Here is a 25,536-nt window from a genome sequence, read left to right as displayed (position 1 = left end):
ACCAACAGAAGGAAGACCTTTCTCTCTGTCTCTCTCTCTCACTGTCTGTAACTACCTGTCAAATAAATAAATAAAAAATCTTAAAAAAAAAAAAAAACAAACTGGAAATTCTAGAAGCATCTCCACAAAATGACATTCATTAAATACATGCATAAAGGAATCTAGAAATAACAGAAAAATCAGATGAAGAGGCATGGAAAATGCTCTGCTCTTGCTATAAATACACATCAAGAGTACCTTTAGAAAAGTAGACAGCACAAGAGGAGTTGTACATTTAATCTAATGAGAATCCGGGCAAATTTCAAGAGTTTTCAACACTTCATCCACAGAAGGCAGTTTAGAAACCTGTTCTGAAAAAGTTACACTAGTCTGGAAATAAAAGCCTGAGGCTACTTCAAAAAATTGGTGTAAAATGAGATTGTGTACACTCCATCAACTTTTGAAGTACCTTCATATAACTGCAAATAACTAATTCTAATTCAACCGTGTAATTGTGGTCCCTCTGAAATTTTGATAGTTCTTCCTTTCAAATGCAACATAAATTGATTTGATTTTCACAACACCATCACTGTCCAATGGAAATATAAGGTGAGCAACATTCACAATTTAAATTTTCTAGTAGTTATATTTTTGAGAGTACAAAGAGGATTACAGTGAAAATAATGAGATAGGCAGTTCTAAAGGCCTATCCTTTGACAGAAGCACTGAAAGACCAAGAAGTTTACATGAGTCAACTTGGTTGGGAATCAAAGGTTTAGAGTAACCAAGCAAATACAGAATCAAGAAAAAGGCAACTTGACCTCATCCTAACCACCACCATCCCCTTCTTGGCACTGGCTCCTAAAGATGGTAGCCCACATACCCAGGGTGGGAACCTGCCCCTGGTTCCAAAGGGAACAGAACAAATCAAGAATCTCAAGAATCATGCCTTTCTGTTCTAACTTGTCTGGGAAGAATGTTAGGAGTTGAATTTTTCAAACACATTTAAGGCAAGATACATGAACAACCAGTGGTTACCATGAAGGCAAAATATTACAGTGAAGGCCAACACTATATGTACAGAAACCACAGGAGGAAAAGCTGAAAAGAAAGCTTATTTAAGGAGTTACAGCAATCAAAATGCACCTCACCTACATTGGGGAATTTAAAAACCCCACAGCATACCCAGAACAGCACACATGTTTAGCAAAGAGCCAAGAAGACCCCTTGTTTTCATCTTGCATTGATCTCTAGTTTCAGCATCAGTAGGAAAAAAAAGGTAAACAGAATTATGGCCTGGCTGGGCACTGAAGAAGTGCTACAGCACACAATCTGTGAAGACAGAGTTTTTCTTTGTTTCCTTTTGTAAGCTCGTATTGAAGGAAATCTCTTTATAAACTCAAAGGCTACATGTGAAAGAAATAGACTTCAGGACACGTATTTCCCCATTTCAAAACTTAAATAATTATGGGGCCGGCGCTGGCCTGAAGTGCCGGCATTCCACATGGGTACCAGTTTGAGACCTGGCTGCTCCACTTCTAATCCAGCTCTGTGTTATAGCCTGGGAAAACAGTAGAAGATGGCCCAAGTCCTTCGAGACCTGGAAGATGATCCTGGCTCCTGGCTTCAGATCGGCGCAGCTCCTGCCTCTGTGTAACTCTGATTTTCAAATAAATAAATAAATATTTTAAAAAAACTTAGATAATCAAAACACTGTGGAACTGGAGTAAGAACAGACATATGAGTGCCCATAAAAAAGCTCATTTCTATAATCAATTGACTTGAAAGCATGGCAAGACATTTCAATGGGTCAAGACCTCTTCAACGAATAGTACTGGGACAACTGAATATTCACATGCATAAGAATGAAGTTACATTCCTGCCTTAAACTATATACAAATATTAATTCAGAATAAATCAAATACCTAAATATAAAAGCTAATTTATAATGCCTTTAGAAAAAAATAAGATTTGAAAATGGATTCTTAGATGACACCAAAAAATAAGCACCAAACAAAAAAAAACTAGGCTTTATCATGATCAATAACTTTGTTATTAATTATGAATAAGTAATAGAACTGGAAATTTTTAATATCAAAGGATATTTTCAAGAAAGTGAAAAACATAACCTACAGAATAGGAGAAAATACTTGCAGAATCATGTCTGGTACCCAAAATACATAAAAACTCTTACAACTCAACAAAATGGTAAACAATTAAAAGATGAGCAAAGTAACTGAATAGTCATTACTCCAAAGAAAATACATGAATGGCCAAGAAGTACTTGGAAACAAGATTCAATATCATTAGTCATTAGGGAAATACAAATGAAAGTCACAATGAGATATCACTTCACGCCCACTAAGATGTGATTAATTAAAAGACAAACACATGGTAACCAAGGTTGACAAGGATACAGAAAAAGTGGAACCCTACCCCCACTTCTGGGGAATGTAAAATGGTATAGTTGTTGAGGAAAACAGAAAAATTCCTCAAAAAGTTTATCACAGAATTACCATATATGACCTAGCAATTCTACTTCTGACACATAAACAGAATTGAGAACATACACAAACATTCATTGTAGCACAACTCCTAACAGCAAAAAGGTGCAAATACCCCAAATAACCAATAACTGATAAATGAATATACAAAATACAGTATGTGTGTGTGTGTGTGTGTATGAGTATTTGGTGGAGTATGAATCAGCTATAAAGAAATGAAGTACTGATAAGTTATAACTTAAATGGACTTTGCAAGTATTTCAGGAGTGAAGAACCTTTTTTCTGCCAAGGGCCGTTTGGGTATTTATAAAGTCATTCACAGGCCATACAAAATTATCAATATTAGCTAATTAAAAAATTAGCCCATTTTAGATTTACTGAATTTTAAGTCCCACCTGCAGCTGCCTTGGCAGGGACAGACCAAACAATTTTGCAAGCTTTATATGGCCTGTAAGTTGGACCTTCTCTACTCCTGTAATAAAAGAAGCCATACACAAAAGGTCACATGTTGTATTTTTCCATTTATATGAAACATCAAGAATAAATAATCCACAGACAGAAAGCAGATTGATAGTTGCCAAGGGACAGAGAAAAAGGGAACTAGGGAGTGACTGCTTAATGGGTATAGGATTTTCTTCTGTTTGACAAAAATGACTTGAAACTACACTAAGTGAATGTACTAAATGCCACTAAATTTTATACTTTAAAAAGGTAAAATTCATGTTATCTAAACTTCACCTCCAGTTTTTAAAAAACAAAGCTAGTATTTATAATATTAATGGCATTCATATCTAATACTTATTGATAATTAGACTGATATTAATATGCATGCTAAATTAATATTTTATTCATCTACTATATCATTAACTGGTAATCAGCAAAAAAAAAATGTTTCACAGCATGCTTTTTCAAAATTTGGTGTGCATTTTACAAACACAGCATAACGTATATCAATGTTGATTAGAGCTCCATAGGCACAAGTAGCTGACACTCTGAACAGGGAATATGATGAAAACATTGTAAAAGTAAATTGTCATGTTATCATATATTGAAAGAAGATACTTAAAATCTGAAATGCTGTTTTTAAAGATTTATTTATTTGAAGGCGGAGTTACAGAAGGAGAGACAGAAAGACAGAGACAGACGGATTTTTCAATAACTGATTCATTCCCCAAATGGCTGCAAAGGCCAGCTGGGCCAGGCCAAATCCGGGAGCCAGGAGCTTCATCTGGATCTTCCACATGGGTGGCAGGGCCCCAAGCGCTTGGGCCAAACTGCTACTTTTCCTGGCACATTAGCAGGGAGCTGTATAGAAAGTGGAGCACCTGGGACTCAAACCAGCACCTATATGGGATGCCCGCATCAGAGGCAGTGACTTAACCCACTGTACCATAATGCCACAGTCCCATCAAATTTTATCTGCAGAAACTAAGTCATCTAAGAAATACATACATACATATTCCTACCTTTGATTTTATTTTCTCCCACAGAATATTCTTTTATAACATATAAAATATTCACGCTTCACTCACATGTTGGCTTTTAGAGGTATATAAGCATCTCCTTCTTATGAATTCAATGTGTTTACCATCTGTATCTTTCATTAGGCAGATACTTTCTCTGTGGCTATTCTAGTATTATCTATTCTTTAACCTTTCAAACTTCTATTTACCATGTCTCCACCCATAGCGCTCATAACAAGGACTAAATTAGACTTTGTAATTTTCTGTTCTATCATAACTCTCCATACAATTAATGAACAATATTTCATATAAAGGTAATGATATTACGAAAACGTTATCTGCAGTAGCTACTCTGTTTCAGCTGAACTAAATAATCAAATTACATCAAACTAGATAGTCCACACTCAGCATTTCTAACTCAAAAGAATACAGGACAGGAAACACAGCAGAGAAGCCCTGAAACTTCTCTTCAGCAGAAGTCTTTACAAAAAAAATAACTAAGACAGCGAGCTATACTTTTGTTCCTTAAATGACAGTACAGTTATGAAGGTACAGATCCTCACAAGGAGATGCACAAATAATCCCTGGTTTAGAAGTCCCAAATTCTCTGAAGAACCAAAATGTCTCTCAGCAGTCCCACAGACATAGTTTCTGAAGTTCTGGCACTCTGACTTTCTGTTAGGTATATAGGTCATTAGCCTTCCAGACACTGTTTACCAATCAACAATGTTGTCTAATAACAAAGTTGACATCCATCTCCATCAGGATTCCAGACAATCAATTAAAGTTGTCCCAATGCCATTTGTTCCAGAAGAATAACAGATTTGGTGAATTTTTCCCCCAAAAAATCTTTAATTTGAGGAATACAAACTTCATGCTTTTCATAAATACAACTTTAGGAATATAGTGATTCTTGCCACCGTACCCACACTCCCACTCCCACTCCTCTTCCTCCTCTCTCTCCTAATCTACCATTTTTAATTTTTACTAAGATCTATTTTCAGTTTACTTTTTTTTTTTTTTTTTTGGACAGGCAGAGTGGACAGTGAGAGAGACAGAAAGGTCTTCCTTTGCCGTTGGTTCATCCTCCAATGGCCGCCGCAGCTGGTGCGCTGCTACCGGCGCACCGTCCCTATCTGAAGGCAGGAGCCAGGTGCTTATCCTGGTCTCCCATGGGGTGCAGGGCCCAAGCACTTGGGCCATCCTTCACTGCCCTCCTGGGCCACAGCAGAGAGCTGGCCTGGAAGAGGGGCAACCGGGACAGAATCCGGCGCCCCGACCGGGACTAGAACTCGGTGTGCCGGCGCCGCAAGGCGGAGGATTAGCCTACTGAGCCGCAGCGCCGGCTTCAGTTTACTTTATATACACATTATTAACTCTGTTCTAACTTAAGAGTTCAACAAGTTGTATGGAAAAAAACAAAACACTGTTCCTCAATAGTTGAGACAAGGGCTGTTCAAAGCCATTGCACCTTGAAGTGTTCGTTTCACTTCTACAGATTACCTTCTAGGGGCTCTATTGGTTATCACAGATCAGGGAGAACATGAGGTATTTGTCCTTTGGGGACTGGCTTATTTCACTAAGTATGATGTTTTCCAGTTTCATCCATTTAGTTGTAAACAACAGGATTTCTTTTTTTTTTTTTTTTTTTTTTTTTTAACCACTGTGTGATATTCCATGGTGTATATATCCCATAATTTCTTTATCCAGTCTTCGGCTGACAGACATTTGGGTTGATTCCATATCTTAGCTATTGTGAATTGAGCTGCAATAAACATGGGGATAGAGCTAACTCTTTCAGACGCTCATTTCATTTCCCGTGGGTAAAGTCCCAGGAGTGGCACAGCTAGGTCATATGGTAGGTGGATATTCAGATTTCTGAGGTATCTCCATACTGTCTTGCACAGTGGCTTCACCAGTTTACATTCCCAACAACAGGGGAATAGGGTACCTTTTCCCCACATTCTCACCAGCATGTGTTGTTTACTGATTTCTGAATGAAAACCATTTTAACTGGACTAAGGTGAAACCTCATTGTGGTTTTAATTTGCATTTCCCTGACACGAATGCTTTATTACTATCTAAAATGTAACTTTTTAAAAAATATTTATTTATTTATTTATTTGAAAAGCAGAGTTACAGAGATGCAGAAGCAGAGAGAAAGAAAAGTCTTCCATTTGCTGGTTCACTCCCCAAATGGCTGCAATGGCTGTAACTGGGCTGATCCGAAGCCAGGAGCCAGGAGCTTCTTCTGGGTCTGCCAAGTGGGTGCAGTGGCCCCAGCACTTGAGCCATCTTCCACTGCTTTCCAAGGCCAAAGCAGAGAGCTGAATTGGAAGTGCAGCAGCCGGGACCCAAACCAGTGCCCATACAGGATGCCGGCAGTGCAGATGGTGGCTTTACCTGCTACACCATAGCACTGACCCCTAAAATCTAACTTCTAAATAGCTGGGGACATGCTTACATAGATACCTTATTAAAAGGGGTGCTTTAAGGGCTAGGCATTGTGGTACAGTGGGTAAAGCTGCTGCTTGTGAGCTGGAATTCTATGTGGATGCCAGTTTAAGTTCTGGCTGTTCCACTTCCAATCCAGCTCCTTGCTAATGGACTGGGAAAAGCAGTGGAAAGTGGTCCAAGTGCTTGGGCCCCTGCCACCCATGTGGGGGACCAGGACGAAGTTCGTAGCCCCAGGCCTGGCCCAGTCCTGGTTGTCCCAGCTATCTAGGGAGTGAACCAGCAGATGGAATATTTCTCTCTGCCTCTCCCCCTCTCTCTAACTCTCATTTTCAAGTTAACACATACATCTTAAAAAAAAAAAGGGGGTGCTTGCTTACTATAATACAGTATCACTATCAGTTGTTAGAATATGGATTTGCTTGATCATTAATAATAGTAATACCTTACCCATATATGAATAAAATGAAATTATTTATTTCATATAGAATGAGTTTTAAATCTGAAAAATATTGCTGCTCTTAACAAATTATCATATCCCCCCCAACAACACATGATCAAAATCATCACTGACAGAGTCAGAAAAGAATTCTAGTAGCACATTATAAAGTAAGAAAAGGGTAAGATCATAGAGTCTTTTAAAACAACAACCTGAAGTACGTATCTGGAGACAGACAGAAGGTCAGGGAGTTTAGAATATCTGTCGGCCAATTTATGCTGGCAAAGTGTAGATTTTAAGAGTGCAAAATCAGGATACATGCTCCTCTGAATCAAGCTGAGGAGAAAATCTAGCAGTTGCTAATTAACCAAAAGAACGGGGATCCCTTTGGAGAAGAAAAAAATAAAGGTTCTTGCTCCCTCCTGATATTTCTTTTTTCAAAGATTTTATTTATTTATTTAGAAGGTAGAGTTACAGACAGTGAGAGAGAGAGTCAGAGAGAAAGTCTTCCCTTCCATTGGTTTACACCCCAGATGGCCAGAACGGCCAGAGCTGCACCGATCCAAAGCCAGGAGCTTCTTCCTGGTCTCCTGTGTGGGTGCAAAGGCCTAAGCACTTGGGCCAACCTCTACTGCTTTCCCAGGCCATAGCAGAGAGCTGAATTGGAAGAGGGGCAGCCGGGTCTAGAACTGGCTCCCATAATCCTCCTGATAATATTTTAATATTTCTCTAGTTAGACTAAAACAACCAAGTAACATTTAATGGCTTTTCTTACAATGCAATTTCCTTAACACTCCAATTTTTCCATACCCCAATATTCAATTGTAGAGCAGGAAAAATTATAGAGCAGGGAAATCCCATGCTCTTTCAATTTTATAACTGCTACATTCAAGCAAATACATGCCTACACTCATTCACGTACACTATATGTGCATGCACACATACCTGCCTGCATGCAGATACAGTATTCAACTAGTAGTATGAGAAATCTAGCATGATCTCCACTCTTCAGTTCTCTGAAGTTTACTAATAAGGCTTCAAAGCAAATGTGTTCTATTTTAAAAATAAAACCAACTTAATTTTACAATTGTCTCTGGTTAAGAGTTTCTCAATGATCTTTCTCCATGAATTCTAGGTTCATAAAATCCATACAGTCCTGGTGGGCAGTGAATGATCCTGTAGTTCAAAATTCCTAGAATTGAGTCTCAATGTCTCTGATCTGTCTGGCTTGGGTTATTTGTTGATCCCCAAAGCAATGGCACACTTAGTTGGTTAACCCACTTACCAAAAAGATAATCCTAGTGGATTCTGAAAATCTGTAAAACAAGTATCATGAGAGTTTAAGGAGGGGTACAAAAAATACAAGAGTCAGGGGCCGGCAAGGTGGTGCAGCGGGTTAACACCCTGGCCTGAAGCGCTGGCATCCCATATGGCCGCCAGTTCTAGTACCGGCTGCTCCTCTTCGCATCCAGCTCTTTGCTATGGCCTGGGAAAGCAGTAGAAGATGGCCCAAGTGCTTGGACCCCTACACCCACGTGGGAGACCTGGAGGAAGCCCCTGGCTCCTGGCTTTGGATTGGCTCAGCTCCGGTCGTTGTGGTCAATTGGAAAGTGAACCATCAGATGGAAGACCTCTCTCTCTTTCTCTCTGCCTCTCCTCTCTCTGTGCAATTCTTTCAAAGAAATAAATAAAAATCTTAAAAGAAAAATACAAGAGTCAAAGATGACCTCCAAGACTGCAAACTTGTGAAGATTCACTCCAGTGGTGTTACATGTAATGTGAAGGACATAGAAAAGCAGCTGTAGTCAACCTAGAAAAAGAGTTCAATTATTAGGCATGGTAAGAATATTCAAAGAAAGTAACTAAAAAGCCATGGAGAGCTTAAACAACAGTACCTAGCACATAAAAGATGATTTTTTTTAAATGAGACTGAAAGATGGATAAATATAGATGATGACTTATAAGTCAAACAACACATTAAACAGAAATTACCCAAAGATGAATAAAGTTTCGTTTTCACAACTGAAGTATTCACAATTTAACTGTCTTGACCAAATAAAATAATGAGAGCAATCATTTTACAAACTGCCATCAAAACTCAGAGGAATGAGTGATTAACTCAGGTAATGAAAGCTTTGAAAACAGTAGACTATAAGACCGGGATTAAATTTTGAAAGAAATATTTCATTTAAGGAAGAAGAAGTCAGTGATGGAAGGTAAAGCATTTAGATGGGGAAATCTGAAGAGTAAGGAGTAACAAAAGCCAAGAAAACGGGTTCATCTTAAAGTGCAAAAACAGAATCTTAGTTTGTTGAAAGTATGATCTTAAAGCAAAAGTGTGAACAGATTGATACAATAATTGTAGAACTTTATCTATCCAGTAACAGAGAATAATTAGTAAAGTGAGAATTATATAAGAGTAATAATAAAGTTACAAATTTGTATATATAAAATATGTTAATATTTTGTTTATATTATTAACATATTTTATATATACAAGTCATTTATATATAAGTAATTTTAAGTGTTCAATATGCATTTCAAAAAGGAATTAACAGCTGTAAATAAATGTCTGAACTTTCCATTTCTTATTTCACTGGGCTATACTGATAACTTGAAGTATCATAGATCTTAAAGCAGAGGTAAAAATAAATAGAAATAAGCAAAGAAAGCTGTTTAATTGCTTATAATGCTTAAAGTGATAGGGGCTATGGCTATCTAAAGGAAATACTTAACACTTCACTCCAGAAGATGCCTTGTAGGAATGCAGGCTCAGTATTAAGAATGTTTTCATCTTTTTAGAGAAGCTGGAATATGTTAAAATCTCCTGATTTCTTAAATGTTAGCTCATTTAAATGTGGATTAGTTTCATCTCCAGATTTAAACTTCTGTCTTAACAAATTACAACTTTTTAATCAAGCAGAAATTCAAATAGTTTTTATCCATTTCTACCACTGTGTTTATATTTTTTAACTAGATAATCATACAATAAAAACTATACAAATAAACATTGTATGTTTTGAGATTTACCAGACAATGCAAGCAACAAGAAATCAATTTGTATTCTGTCCTTTATTACTTAAACTAAATGCTACTTAACCGCATTTTCGGCTTCAAAGTATTGAACATACTTTGCTTATCTTAACCACAAAACTTGAAAAACCCCAATAAATAATGACCACACAACAACTAGGAATCATGGAAACATTTGTTCTAGTGAAAAACTGTTGGTTCAAAGTTTCCTAAACTCCTAAGAATCTGTGTAACTTTTTAAAATTCCTTAGGTCCACTACCTGATTCCTAATGCATGAAGCTTAAGAAATTTGTATCTGAAATTTCTGAAATAGGAGCTGGCACTGTGGCACATCAAGTTAAGCAGCTGCTGGTGACCCTGGCATCCCAAACCAGAGAACCAGTTTGAATTCTGGCTGCTCTGCTTCCAATCCAACTCCCTGCTAATCCACCTAGGAAAGCAGCAGCAGACGGTCCAAGTACTTAAGGCTCTGCCACAAAGTGGGAGACTCAGAGTTCCTGACTCCTGGTTTTGGCCTGACCCAGGTTGGGCTCTTGAAGCTATTTCAGGCGTAAACCAGATGGAAGACGTCTCTGTATCTCTCTATCCCCATCATTGTGCCTTTCAAATCAATATTACAAAAAATAAAATTCTGAAGTAGTTCTGATGTGACATTTATGAATAACTACTTATTCAGAATGCTAAGACTATAAAACTAATCTTAATTTTGAATAATTGAAAATGTAGCAATGTAAAATTCTATCCAGAATAATTCATTCCCTATCACTTCAGGGAATATAAACAATGACCCTAGTCTTAGGCTTTAGATAATATAAAAAATAAGTATCAAGGGAAAGCATTAATTCAATACTCAAAGCAAATATTATTAACATAACTTAGCGATCTAAAATCTTCTAAAATGTACTCCAACCATAGCCACATACTTTCTATTCCTTAAATAGTTCTCTTCTATGCCAGTCTCTGTACTTGCTGTGTCCTTTACTTGGACACTCCAAGGATATCCTAATTGTTGTTTCATTCTTAAACATCAGCTTAGAGGAATCCTCCTCAATGTAGCACCTGCATCTACCTTCCCTTTACCCTATTACATTATATTCCTATTACATTATATTCTTCTCCTGGTTTTTATTTTTCTCATAATACTTATGACTACCTGAAATCATTTTATTTAATTATTCCTGTTTAAGTATTTGTCTGTCTCCCATTAAGACTTATGCTCCACATGATCAGCAAATCTTATTTTCCTTTTTCACTACTATATCTAATAGAATGCTATCTGGGATAAAGTAGGTACTCAAAACGTAACTGGGTAAATAAATGGAAAAGTTTACAAACTCCAAAACTTTTACTCCATTTACTAATATGGAATATCCACAAATCTCAATGAAGATTCTAAAATATATAATGAAGTTTTAATCCAAAGAAAACTGAAGAAGAAAAATTTCAGAATCTCAGCCTCTTCTACATTCCTCATATGAATGCCCTTCCTACAAAAGCACTCAACCTGTGCCCTTGTGGTCAGGTAATTTTGACTTTGGGTATGTAAATTATGAAAAACCTAAGACAGATTATAATGAGAGAAATACAAGCAGATACATTCTTACAATTCAGGCAAAAATCTTAAGACAAAGAACTTTTCCTATCTGTGTGTCATTCAGGTAAGACTATCTCAGATCTCAGAATGATTCAAGTCTTTCCAGGAAGAAAATATATTCTGGATCCTACAGAGGGAAGAAAGAATACAGGTAAATTAGAAAGAAGGGCTCAAAGTAAAATGAGACTAGTGTATGCAAAGGCCACCAGGCAATAAAGGGCATTAGAGAAAATGACATGCTACAAGATTCACACAGATTTTTTTTTTTTTTTTTTTTTTTTTTTGTGAGAGGAGAAGGATGAGGGGGGAAGGGAGGAAGAGGAGAAGGGGATATTTAGACCAAGTTATGCAGGGTCACATTAGGGGTTCCACTCTTATCCTAAGAAAAAATAATTTTAAATAGAGAAAATATCTATACTTTTAAAAAAAAGATCTGAGGCCAGGGCCGTGGCTCACTTGGTTAGTACTCTGCCTGCAGCGCCGGCATTCCATAAGAGTGCCGGTTCTGTCCTGGTTGCTCCTCTTCCAGTCCAGCTTCCTGCTGTGGCCCAGGAAGGCAGGGGAGGATGGCCCAGGTGCTTGGGCCTCTGCACCCGCACAGGAGACCAGGAAGAAGCTCCTGGCTCCTGGCTTTAGATAGCGCAGCGCCAGCCGTAGCAGTCATTTGGGGAGTGAACCAGCGAGCGGAAGACCTTTCTCTCTGTCTTTCTCACTGTCTGTAACTCTGCCTCTCAAATAAATAAATAAAAATTAAAAAAAAAAAAAAAAAGATTTGAAAGGCAGAGTTACAGAGAGAGCGAGGGAGAGACAAAGAAAAAGAGAGCAAGAGAGGTATCATTCACCTGTTGGATCACTCCCCAAATGGCCACAACGAAGCCAGGAGCTTCATCAGGGTCTCCCACATTGGTGACAGGAGCCCAAACACTTGAGGCATCTTCCACTGCTTTCCCAGGCATATTAGCAGGGAGCTTTATCGGAAGTGGAGCAGCTGGGACTTGAAGTGGCACCCATACGGAATGCCAGTGTTGTAGATGGCAGCTTTACCTACTACACCACAATGCTGGGCCCCATGGTTTGTTTTTAAGTGCAGATAATAGGGGCTAGCATTGTGGCACCCACCCACTTAAGAGACCCAGAAGCAGTCCGGATCGGCTCAGCTCTGGATGTTGCAGCTATTTGGGGAGTGAACTAGCAGATGGAAGCTCTCTCTCTGTGTCTGTCTCTCCCTCTGTGAACTCTTTTTCCCCCTCAGGGGAAAAGGGGAAAGCGCAAACACTTTCAAATAAATAAATCTTAAAAACAAACCAAACTGCACTCCCTTGCAGGCTGAAGGAAAACATGGAAGGGGCAGAAGGAGTCAACAGGGGATGCAAAGGTGTTATAGTTATCCCAGTGAAAAATAGAAACTAGGGTGGGCAAGCACATGGCTCAGAGTTAAGTCCCTATTTGGAACACCTGCATTCCATTCTGGAGTGCCTGGTCTGAGGCCCAACTTCTCCACTTCCAATCTTGCTTCCTGCTGGAGCATACTCTGCAAGGCAGCAGTGATGACTCAGGTGGCTGGGTCCCTGACACATATGTTGGAGACCAGGATGGAGTTGTAGGCTCCTAGCTTCAGCCTGACCCAATCCTGACCACGCACATTTGGGGAGTGAACGGCAGGTGAAGATGTCTAATAAAATGAAAAAAATAATTAATTTAAATATATACACACGCACTACAATGATGAGATGACTGAACAAATGGATGAGAAAACTGAATGGGCTAATGGTATACTTTGGAGATCACACTGTGCGGCCCCATGTGCTTCTGGATCTCCGAACCCCTCTCTGCATTTCTAATTGTTTCCCAGCTCTATAAACAGATGTCTTCTTATACATTTTTACAAAAGAAATAATGGCATAATGCAATTCAACTAATTATGATAATGGTGACTGCATTATTATGTAAGACATATCTATGGTAGGCCACAAAAGACTTCCCTCTTCTAAGTCATGAAATAGGATTATAGACATAAAGTAGCAATATAATAATGTAAAGTATGAATAAAACTATACAGAAACATAAAGGGGTAGAATCTCAAGCATGAATTTGACAAAGTAGGATTTTTTTGTTGTTGTTGTTAACCTAGTTTGTACTCCAAAATTCAAATACTGAAAAAGGAACTAAGCTGGGAATAGAGAGACTGCTTCAAAAAAATCTAACTACCTAGAATGAAGTTTAAAAAAATTCAACATTCATTCTTAAAAATATTCTTCATAAAGAAGCGTAAGAAAGAAATTTCCTTGGGTGGGGCACATGGCACAGCAGGTTCAAGTCCCACCCACTCTATTTCTGATCCAGCTCCATGCTAACACACCTGGGAAGCAGGGGATGATGGCTCAAGTACTTGAGTTCCTGCCACTCACAGGAGAGACCTGGTTGGAGTTCTTGGTCCCTGGCTTTAGCCTGGTCCAGTCCCTAATGCTGTTCCCATTTTAGGAGTGAACCATCAAATGGAAGATCTCTGTTTCTTTCTCTTTCCCTACTCCCACCCTGTCACTATGCTATTCAAATAAATACATAATAAGGACTAGTTGAGCTTAGAAAAAGATTTCCTTAACATAATGAGGCCTCCATCAATAAAGTGGAAATTACAAAAACTAAATACCTAGCCCCATACTTGAAAGTAGAACACTTCAAGTATTTAAAGTCATAAATAGGACACTACTGGAGAGGCTTTTTTTAAAAAAAAAAAAAAAGCATATGTAATATGAGTAAAGAAAAGGGAAAGGAAGGAAAAGACAAAATAAATATTAGTATTGATTTTTAAAATTAACTTTAGTTGCCACTGACTGCTCACCTAGAAAACACAGGAATCATCCTTAATCCAGAATCCAAAAAATTTTTTATGTTGAAATGACACACAGGAAGTTTCATATTTTACAGCATTTTTGATTTTCAGATTAGGGATGCTCAACTGGTAAAGTCTATGGAAATATTCCAAAATCCAAAAAACTCCAAAATTTGAAACACTTTCAGTCTCAAATATTTTAGATATGTACTCACTTCAGAAGCACATACACTAAGTAAAATATTTTGAGTAAGGAGTTAACCTGCATTAGAAAAACAGCATGGCAATACAGTGGGTCGCATATAAGAAATAATGACAAAAGCTCATTTGGTTGTCCTATTTATCAATGAATTAGAAACACCACCAAGCCAATTCACAGTAATAAAAGAAATGTGAATCTGGCAGGACAGCAACTGTTTGATGAACCCTTTGGGGCAAGTGTTTGGTTTAACAGCAGAATCCCCACTTGAATTCCACATGGGACAAACTCGGTTTACAACTGGATCTGCTTCTGTTTCCAGCTTCCTACTAATGCACACACTCTAGGAGGCAGCAGGTTATGGTTCAAGTACTTGGGTTCCTGCCGCTAAGACGGGAGACACAGATTGAGTTCTGAGCTAAGGGCTTTAGCCTGGTCCAGCCTTGCTGCTCCTGAAGGCATTTGGGGAGAGAATTAGTGGCTGGGTGATCTCTGACTGTTTCAAATAAATAAAAGCTAAAAATACAAAATAAATCTGCAAAATTTCAAAGAAGGATATAAAGAACTTGAATGAATAAAAAGACTGTATGTTTCCTGGAAGCAAAATGAAATATTACAAAGATGCCAGTTCCAACCAAATTCTCACTTATTGTAAAATCAGTTAAAATACCAATGAATTTTGTGGGAAGAACGTGTAACTTGAAAAAAATGAGAGTCATAAATAAACTCTGAAGCTGGGAACATCTGAATGATCTTTTAAATGTGACTCTGATCACTTGACTTGTCCTCAAAACTCTGCAGAGTTCACCTGCGGGAAGAGTCCAACTCTGAAGGACCCTGCACTTTGTGGCCCTTGCTATCTTTGAGGTCTCATCTCTAATCACTCTTCCCCTAATTCACCCTGACCCAGCCACACTGTCCTTTCTCTTTTCAAATGTGCCAAGCACACCCCCACTTTAGGGCCTTTACTGCGATCACCTACTCTGCCTTAAGCTCTTCTCAGATTATCAGTATGCCAGTTCACTCACTCACCTGCTCTGCTCTGCTGTCACCTTCTCACTGAGATATTCTTGCTGTCCTCCAGTCCCTCTCCCATGTAGCTTGTGCTACCAAAATACTAGTTTACAAATACTTATTTCACTGCTATTTTCTGTGATCCCTCCAATACCACCTGTTTGTAAGCTCAAAACTCTTTGTTTTGTTCTCCAAAAAGATCCTTAAACTATAAGAGTGCCTTGCACAGAATATGCACTTTAAGATGTCTGTTAAATCAACATTTTAAAGAGGGAAGAGGGTATGCTTTTCCCAGTAGTTATCCAAGTGCAATGTAAAGATAATATATTGAAAGGAAAGAGGGGAGAGGAGGCACAGTTAGTCCCATCAGTCAGAGGGAGCTGAGAAAAGCAAAGAAATAGAAAAAAAAGTTTAAAATAGTCTGATACAGATGAAACAGAGCAAGAAACAAGAATGTGCTTTAAAAGGAAATACCAGATAAAGTGACATTTAGTTACAACATAGGTTGAAAACCACAGGAATAAAGTCCATAAAATACTCAAATGCATAAAAAACATTTAGCATATGATAACAATAAGGCACACTGAATCTGTAGAGAACAGAGGGTTACTCAATGAATAGTGTTGAAGAAAAAAGTTGGTCCTCTAAAAAAAGAAAATTAAAGCCTGAATAACTATATAACATCAAAACTAAAACTATACACTAGGTGAAATATTTTTGCCATTTTGGGGCACAACAGTTCCATTCACTTCAACCAAAGTCAGAAAGTACAAGAGAAATAACTACTCGATCCAACTGCATAAAAATGAGAAATCTCTGCTTAGCTAAAAACATCAGAGTATTAAAAGACAAATAACAAATTGTGGGCGAGAACATGTAGTATGTATGGCAAAGCTTAGCACTCTAATATAATTTCTTATAAATTAAAATAAAATGAACAGAAAAACTAAAAATTACAAAGAAATACACGTTGTATTCTCTCTCTCACTAGTAATCAGTAAAATGCAAATAATGAGATAATATTTTTCACCTACCAAACTGGTAAAGACTTAAAAGTTCAGGGCCAACATTGTAGAGTTGTGAATAAAGCTGCTGCCTGCAATACTGGCACCCCATAAAGGCACAGGTTCATGTCTCAGTTGCTCCACTTCCCATTTAGCACCCTGCCAATGGCCTGGGAAAAACAGAGGAAGACAGACCAAGTGTTTGGATCCCTGCCACCCACATGAGACCCGGATAAAGCTCCTGGCTCCTAGCTCAGGCGTGGCCCAGTGCTGAGCGTTGCAGCCATTTGGGGAGTAAAACCAGCAGATGGAAAACCTCTGTCTCTCCCTCTCTCTCCATAACTCTGATTTTCAAAATATATACATCTTTAAAAAAAAAGACTTAAAAGTCCAACAACAGCCAGTACTTACACAATAGTCTTCCATACCACTTGCTTATGGGGGTGTAAACTGCTACAATGTTTCTAGAGAGCACTTCAGTAAGTTCAAAATACATATTCCTTAGCTTCAGAAAGTTTACATCCCAAAATTTATTCTAAAGAAACAAACTTACTTACATGCACAAAGCCATTTATCATATGATTTCTTACAGGGAAAAAACAAAAACAAGAAACTACAGAACCATCAGTAAGAGACCAATTCAATGTAAATTTCAGTCACTATCACGTTGTAAAATTGTATAGGCTGACAGGGTAAGTGAAAAAAAGTAGACCCCAAACAGTATAAAAGGATAAACACAGTTTTGAAGAATTAATACATAAAGTGCTTAAAAGAACTAAAAAACCAATGTGGAAAAATTTACAACACAATGTCATGATTGTCCCTTAGAAGCAGAGGTGAGACTGGCACTGTGGCACAGCAGGTTATGCTGCCGCCTGCAGTGCAGGCATCCCATGTGGTTGCTGCTCCTGGTCCTGGCTGCTCTACTTCTGATCCAATACCTGCTAATGTGCCTGGGAGAGCAGCAGAAGATGGCCCAAGTGTTTGGGCTCCTGTAACCCTCAGGAGAGACCTGGTTGGAGTTCCAGGCAACGGTCTTTGGCCTGGCCTAGCCCTGGTCGTTGGGGTCATCTGGGGAGTGAACCAGCAGATGGAAGATCTGTCTCTCTCTCTCTGTCTTCTCCATCTCTCCCTCTCTTTTGGTAACTCTTGTCTTTTAAATAAATCTTGTTTTTGTTTTTTAAAATAAAGGTTACCTTTTTTTTCTTCTTCTATAATCACCAGAAACAGTGAAAATATTTAAAGCACTCTGAATTCTAATAAACATTTAACAGTAAACAATAGCAAACATTTATCCAATTCTTACTAGCTGCCTAATCTATTTTGGGTATCTGGTTAAAGGCATAATCTTAATTCTGACTTGATCCTGTAGATTATTATCTTCAAAATACACACAAGGAAACAAATTTCTAGAAAGCAAATGACTTGCAGATCACAACGCTTTGTAAAGGACTGAGCAAAAAAGTTAGATCTCTGCTGTACTAGATCTGCTCTGCAACTTAAGTAGCTGTGATGAGAAAGGAAAAACTGTCGCTTGTTACCTTCAACCTCAATTGTGTAAAAATAAAATTTAGGATAAACATTCTCTATCAATTACATTTTTTTTTTTTTTTTTTACAGGCAGAGTGGATAGTGAGAGAGAGACAGAGAGAAAGGTCTTCCTTTTGCCATTGGTTCACCCTCCAATGGCCGCCACGGCTGGCGCGCTGCGGCCAGCGCACCGCACTGATCCGATGGCAGGAGCCAGGTGCTTTTCCTGGTCTCCCATGGGGTGCAGGGCCCAAGCACTTGGGCCATCCTCCACTGCCCTCCCGGGCCACAGCAGAGAGCTGGCCTGGAAGAGGGGCAACCGGGAAAGAATCCGGTGCCCCGACCGGGACTAGAACCTGGTGTGCCGGCGCCGCTAGGTGGAGGATAAGCCTATTGAGCCGCAGCGCCGGCTAACATTTTTCATTTTCTACATTTTTCTAAGTCTGTATGTAAGTGCACAGCACCTAAGCAAAAAACAAAATTCTACAGTAATGCCCCCACAAAGAAACAAATCACAAAATCTGCAATCCTATTTCACTTGGTAAACTTGTCTACCAGGCCTCCATATCCTTTACCATTAGGCCCTACAAGCCCTCATCATCCCCCTAAAATGTTCAGCAACCCAGTATACCATAAAAATACACTAGAATTTTCAAGAAGCTTTCCATCAATGAGCACCACTGGATTCAAAATAGCATCATGGTCCTCATACTAAGTTGTACAAGAGTAGTGATTTAAAACAAAGAAAACATGACAACTTACAAGCCTAAAAATCACACCCGTTTTTTTTTTTTAATTTTTTTTATTTATTTATTTAATGAATATAAGTTTCCAAAGTACGAATAATGGATTACAATGGCTTCCCCCCCATACCGTCCCTCCCACCCACAACCCTCCCCTTTCCCACTCCCTCTCCCCTTCCATTCACATCAAGATTCATTTTCGATTATCTTAATATACAGAAGATCAGCTTAGTATACATTAAGTAAGGATTTCAACAGTTTGCTCCCACACAGAAACATAAAGTGAAAAATAATAGATGATTTTTTTTTAATGATGATGAAATCAGATCAGACCTATTGTCATGTTTAATCCCAGTGAGAGTCAAGTTGGGAGTTGATAGTTTCTTTTCTTTTTTTTTTTTTTTTACAGAGGATCAGTTTAGTATGCATTAAGTAAAGATTTCAACAGTTTGCACCCCCATAGAAACACAAAGTGAAATATACTGTTTGAGTACTCGTTATAGCATTAAATTTCAATGCACAGCACATTAAGGACAGAGATCCTACATGAGGAGTAAGTGCACAGTGACTCAAAAACAAGTGTTGGGGGATGAGTGTTTGTCACAGCAGTTAAGACAACCTTTGAACACCCACATTTCAGGTGCCTGAGTTCAAGTTCAGGCTCCACTTCTGATTGCAGCTTCCTGCTAATGCACACCATAGTAATAGCTTAAGTACTTGGGTCTCTGACATGCATGTGGAAAACCTGGATTGAGTTCAGGCTTCTGGCTTCAGCCTGACCTATCCCAGTTCCTGTGGACATTTGGGCAGTTAACCAGCAGATGGAAGATCTCTGCCTGCCAATGTTTCTCTCTCCCTTTCAAATAAACAAACAGAAACATTTTTTAAAAAGAGAAAAAGCAGCAATGGTCAAATAAAATCCATCATGTGTCAAACTGTAATCTATAAATTTCCATTTTATAAGTTAGTAAAAGACAATGGTAAATGATGTGCAAAATGTTTTCCAGTGAGATTAGAAAATAAGCAAAATTTTCCAAAACTCAAACTATCCTAATATCACTTTATCTAGCTCAGCAGTTTTTATCAGATACATTCAAAGTGAGTCAACGAACTACCCATGCTTCCTGAAGAGATTAAAGAACAATTTAATGCATATAAACTAACAGATATTCCCAAAAAGGTGTATTTATGGATCACGCTATGGAACATTATTAGGCATATATGAACTTAGTAATGATGGTGTTCTTTAGATAATGACAATTCAGAACCTGAGTTAATCTCTTAAACTTTTTCACTCCATTCAGTCACAAAAATATACTTTCTTTAGTACTGAAGTTTATCCCTATATGAGCTCACACTGAACTGAGTATCTACTTCACCTTTAGAATTTTCAGGGACTTCTGTTAAGTGAACATGAACTGAATTTGTGCTTTATTTTACAAATGATTAATAAGGATGGACAATTTTTCTTTATAAGCTGTGAGTTTTTCTCTACTCAAAAAGTATGTATTTTTCAGAGTGGAAACTTAGGAAACAGAGCAGTGTATAAAGATTAAACAATTAAAAACATGGAATTTAAGCAGTTATATGGAAACTGAAAGATCTAGAGTAACCTGACATACAACAGCACTCTCTTGAAAAGATCCATTTAGATATCAATCCTCTAACTAAATTTAAAAAACACTGTGTTGCTTAACAATGAAGATATGTTCTGAGAAATGCCTCATTACAGGAATTTATTGCTGTGAAAAGAGATAGCATCTTACGAGACTATACCGAGACTATCCTTGTATAAGTGGCTCATTACTGAATGCAGCATTGCTATAGGATGCATGACTGTAACTTCAAGAAGTTCCTACAACAAGTTCTTGATTTCACAAGACAGCATTCCATTATCAGACTCACCATATCATTAGGACTTCTCTTTTGTATAACAAAAATCTACTTCCACCCCTTTAATTTCCATCTATGCTTCCAGTTTTACTCTCAGCTACAGAAGAGTCTAAGTTTACTCCCAACATATAAAATCCACAAGAGGTTTTTAATTATTTGGAGACAGTTAAAATTTTTCATTGATCAACTCTCTTCCAAGCTCAACCCAACTAATTCTTCCTGTAACTTGTTCATATCTAACCTAGTTTTTAAAATATCTCAACATACCAAGATTATGAATTTATCATAATGGTTATGTATGTACTGGAAAATAACCTTTGAGATACATGTTAGGTGACAGGCCAGGTTCACTAACAGATTCACTGCTTCCTTTTAAAGGTGCCATTCATTCTATAACTATTCTCTTCCTGAATGAAGGTCAATGGAGTTATACAGTAAGTAGTTATTTTAGTTCAAAGAAATGCTAAATTTTAACTAATTCATTCTAAATCATATGTTTTTGCAAATAACTGTTTTTAACTATGAAAGAAAATTTAGTTTGCTTTTCCATGTAGATTCTTAATGAGTCCACTGCCTTACCAAATGTCCTAAGTACCCTCAAGCTACAATCACATCATTTGTCATCTCTTCTCTACCATATAATTAGATAGTTTTACAACCTAACTAAATTTAATCATCCTCACAAAAATGTTTTTAAAACCTGGGACAAAGAGGATAACAGTGGTTAATTTTGGAAAATAAAGATATATAAGACTATTGTCTTCTATGCCATTTTTTCATCTTTTCTCCAATTTCTAAAAAATAAAAAAGGAGAAGGCACTTGGCTCAGCAGCTTTAAGTCACAGCTTGGGCCACCCACCTTACAGTATCAGAATGCCTAGGTGGAACTGGGCTACTCTACTTCTGATCCAGATTCCCCTTTATATACATCCTGTGAGGCAGATGATGGCTGAAGTATTTGAGTCCCTGCCATCCATGTAGGAGGCCCAGATGGAGTTCCAGGTTCCTGCTTTGGCCTGGCCTCTGCTGGTGTTGTAGGCATTTGGGGAGTGAAACAATGGATGGGAGATCTCCCTCAGTCTCCCTTTCAAAGACAATTAAAAAAACTTTTAAAATATTGGAAAATTAAAAATAAAAAAAATTCACCCAAAAGCTAAATTATCAATCTATTTCTTGCTAAGACTTGAGGCTACCATGACAATCTGAACAGAGCGTTCAGAAAAGTTTTTTACAGGACGACCATGTGGTACAGTGAGCTAAGCTGAGGCCTGCACAGCATGCAATTCGTATTAGAGCACAGGTTTGAGTCCAAGCTAACCTGCTTCCAATCTAGCTCCTTGCCAAAGTGCCTGGGAAGGTTGTGGAAGACGGACCAAGTACCTTGGCACTTGCCACCAATGTAAGAGACCCAGACGGAGCTCTGGGCTTCTGGTTTTGACCTGGACAAGCCCCAGCCATTGCAGCCATTTGGGGAGTTAACTAGCAGCTGGACTATCTTTCTGTCTCCCACTCTCTGACACTCTGCCTTTTGAATAAATATTTTTTAAAAGTTTTTTCCATTTACCTGCTACAGGGATTAATGAAGGGATTCTGACTGAAAGAATTAGTATATTATCATAACTCTTTAACAGGAAGAATTAAGGTATTTCTCTTCCAACTTTCACTTCCTATACTTTAGAGTCAGTGCTAGTGGCCAGCATTGTGACACAGTGGATTAGGCTATCACCTGAGAAGCCCACATCCCACTCGAGCACCAGTTTGAGCCCCAGCTGCTCCACTTTTGATCCAGCTCTCTGCTAGTGAGCCTGAGAAAGCAGCTGAGGAAGGCCCCAGCGCTTGGGCCCCTGCTGCCCACATGGGAGATGTATATGGAGTTCCCAGCTCCTGCCTTTAGCCTGGCCCATCCCCAGCTGTTGTACTCATCTAGGGAGTAAACATGTAGTTAGAAAATATCTGTCTCAGTGTCCCTCTCTGTTAACTCTGCCTTTCAAATAATAAAGAAATTTTAAAAAAGTCAGTGCTGGGGAAGACATACATACGGAATAGTGGTTGAGATGTCCATATCCTCCTATAAAAAGGAGTCTGAACTCCAGTTCCAGCTTCACTCCCAATTCCAGCTTCTTGCTCATGTGTACCCTGAGAGGCCACACGTGATGGCTCATATGACTGGGTCCCTGTCACCCATGTTGGTTGATCTGTATTCAACTGCCAGCTCCAGGCATAGGCTTGGCCCAACCCGGCTGTTGCAGGAATATGGGGAATAAATCAGTGGATGGGAATTTTGTGTCTCTCTCTGCCTCACAATTAAATTTAAAAAAGAATCAGTGCAAACCAATCCCTAAGAATAAAGACAGAAGATGACTTCTGAAAATAAATTATTTCTCTTGATTGGGGTTACCATGGACACACTGTAGGGAAAAACTGACATAGGCTACATTTGTTACAGAAAACAGCACTAAATCACACTCATGAAGACAGTTTCCACTGAAACTTACACACGCAACTAGAATATTTTGAGTATGTTATTTTATGGTTTAGGCCTTAGTACTCTCATCCTTAAAAATAAATATATACATTTAATCAAAATTCTTTTCCATTCCAAGTTTTGTTTTTTTTTTTTTGTTTTTTTTTTGTTGTTGTTTATTTTTTTTTTAAGGGAAAGGGTTTATTGAAGGGGAAATTCGACAGGTTGGAAGGAAGGGGTGAAGAAGAAAGAAGCGTCCACAGAGAGAGAGAGATCAAGAGAGAGTGCACATGCATGCTGGAAGCACGTCTTGTTAAATCTCTGCCAGGGTGCAGGGAAGTAGGAGCCGTGGAACCCCATTAAGGTGGAGGTGGAGCTGACTCCTGTGGTTGGGGCATTTGGTCACCTGACTTGTAGCAATGGTGGTGGGGGCAAAGAGCTAAGGACACAAGGATGGTGTTCAGGGTGCAGATTGAGCCACAGATAAGACTGCACCATTGTAGTAACATTCCCCTTTTTTGTTTTGTATAAAGCAAAGGTTGTATGGGATTACATCAGCCCCAAAAGTCCAGGACAGGTGGAGGGACAATGATATGTCTTTTAGAGCTACTTCCTGCTGACAGGACTGGTGGGAAAGGCTTTGATTCGTTCTGTTATCATCTCCTGTAAACAGTGAGACTGGTGGGTCCAGGACAGCTGACACAATGTGGCAGAATGTCCCTGCTAGCCATTTGAGGACTCCATTCCAGCACCCCACTTCTTCAATTCCAAATTTATCTAATTCCATGAAACACCAAAGACTTGTAAAGGTAACCTAATTAGTCCCCCATAAATGTTTGTCTTGTATTACTTAGGGCTTATTTTTCAGTAAGAACTTTTAGTATTTCTTTGCAATGAATTAATCACTATTTCTCTTGGCGCTAATATTAACAAGCAGCTGATACTTCAGTACCTGCTATTTGCAGACATGGTTCAATACTTTTTATGTGGGGCCGATGCTATGGTGTAGTGGGTAAAGCTGCTGCCTGCAGTGCCGGTATCCCATATGGGAGCCAGTTCTAGTCCCGTCTGCTCCACTTCCAATCCAGCTCTCTGCTATGACCTGGGAAAGCAGTGGAAGATGGCCGAAGTCCTTGGGCCCCTGCATCCGCTTGGGAGAACTGAAGGAAGCTCCTGGCTCCTGGCTTTGGATTGGCTCAGCTCCGGCTGTTGCGCCCAACTGGGGAGAGAAGCAGCGGATTGAAGACCTCTCTCTCTCTCTCTCTCTCTCTCTCTCTCTGTCTCTCCCCTCTGTGTAACTCTGACTTTCCAATAAATAAATCTTTAAAAAAATACTTTATATGTGTTATATTTAATCTTCACAATAATCTTCCAAAACAAGGATGAGTATTATCATTTTGCAGATAAGGAAACCAAGCCTTACACAAGTCCAATAGGTAAGTCAGAGCTGGGCCTTTGGCCCAGAGCAGAGGAACTCAAAAGTCCCTATGGAAGTATACTTCAAAGGCTGCCTAGGAGTAAGATTGCACTGTCTAGCAAAATACCATACATGTCTTCATCTTTTGATGGAAATGCTAACTTACAACCTGGTAAGGCTAAGAAAACAGAAATAATACTCTAATCTCTTAAAACTAGAATCTACTCAACTTCATCTGAACTGCAGAGACAAGCCTAAATAAATCATGCTAAATTGCTGAACACAGAGAAATCAACTCACATTTACAAAAATAATAAAGTGGTAGAACTGTTAAGTCACTTACCACCATTCAAAAAATTCACCAAGAAAACAAAAAACAAATATAGTCTCACATATTTATGTTCATATGTTAGTACATAAAAAACAATTTCTAAAGGTTATCTAATCTACAAGGAGTGTTCAAAAAGTAGATGGAAAAATCTGTATTTAATTAAATTCCATTTTTCCATGAACGTTTTTAAGTTCCCTTATATTTTCATTACTACTAGTAAATAAATACATGCAGCTTTTCTTCTATTTCATACCAGTTTTAACTCTTCAAATTTATCACAAAAACTCTAAATTCTGTATTACTTGTCGTTAATATTTTCTTATACAAATAGAAATTCCCCTTTCTTTTAATGTAGAAACAAATATGAAATTTACGACAATTATTTTTTATGAAGGTAGACTCTAAATTACCATGGCAAGTTAGAAAGGAAATGTCAGCAGTATTAGGCTCATATTACAACTTAGCACAAAACTTTTTCCTTCTGCATTGAGGATGCTGGTCACTATTACAACAACTTAATACATTAAAAGTATGTCCCATAAAAGTTAATAAAATTACTGTAAGATTATTTAAAATAAACTATACTATGTCTTATGAATCAGTTATAAACTAAGAAAGGTTAGGATCAAAACACACAAGTC

The 25,536-nt window shown here is 38.3% G+C and overlaps 1 protein-coding gene across 2 annotated transcripts in view; it reads right to left on the bottom strand.

The window, feature by feature from the left end:
* SPRED1 (sprouty related EVH1 domain containing 1) overlaps window positions 1-25,536 on the bottom strand; it is a 124,775-nt gene that overhangs the window by 74,728 nt on the left and 24,511 nt on the right. The window contains exon 1 of one of the 2 annotated variants that reach the window (XM_070053969.2): window positions 16,548-16,682. The exons of the other annotated variant lie outside the window; for it this stretch is intronic. The gene's annotated coding sequence lies outside the window, so the exon portion shown is untranslated. Of the gene's footprint in view, window positions 1-16,547; window positions 16,683-25,536 lie in introns of those variants that run through there. 2 annotated transcript variants of the gene reach the window in all.

The sequence above is a fragment of the Oryctolagus cuniculus genome, chromosome 12 (assembly GCF_051225735.1).
Source record: "Oryctolagus cuniculus isolate XC-2025 breed Fujian yellow rabbit chromosome 12, ASM5122573v1, whole genome shotgun sequence".
NCBI classification, from domain to species: Eukaryota; Metazoa; Chordata; class Mammalia; order Lagomorpha; family Leporidae; genus Oryctolagus; species Oryctolagus cuniculus.
Note: the sequence above shows the minus strand (reverse complement) of the source record. Positions and strands in the feature narration are given on the sequence as shown.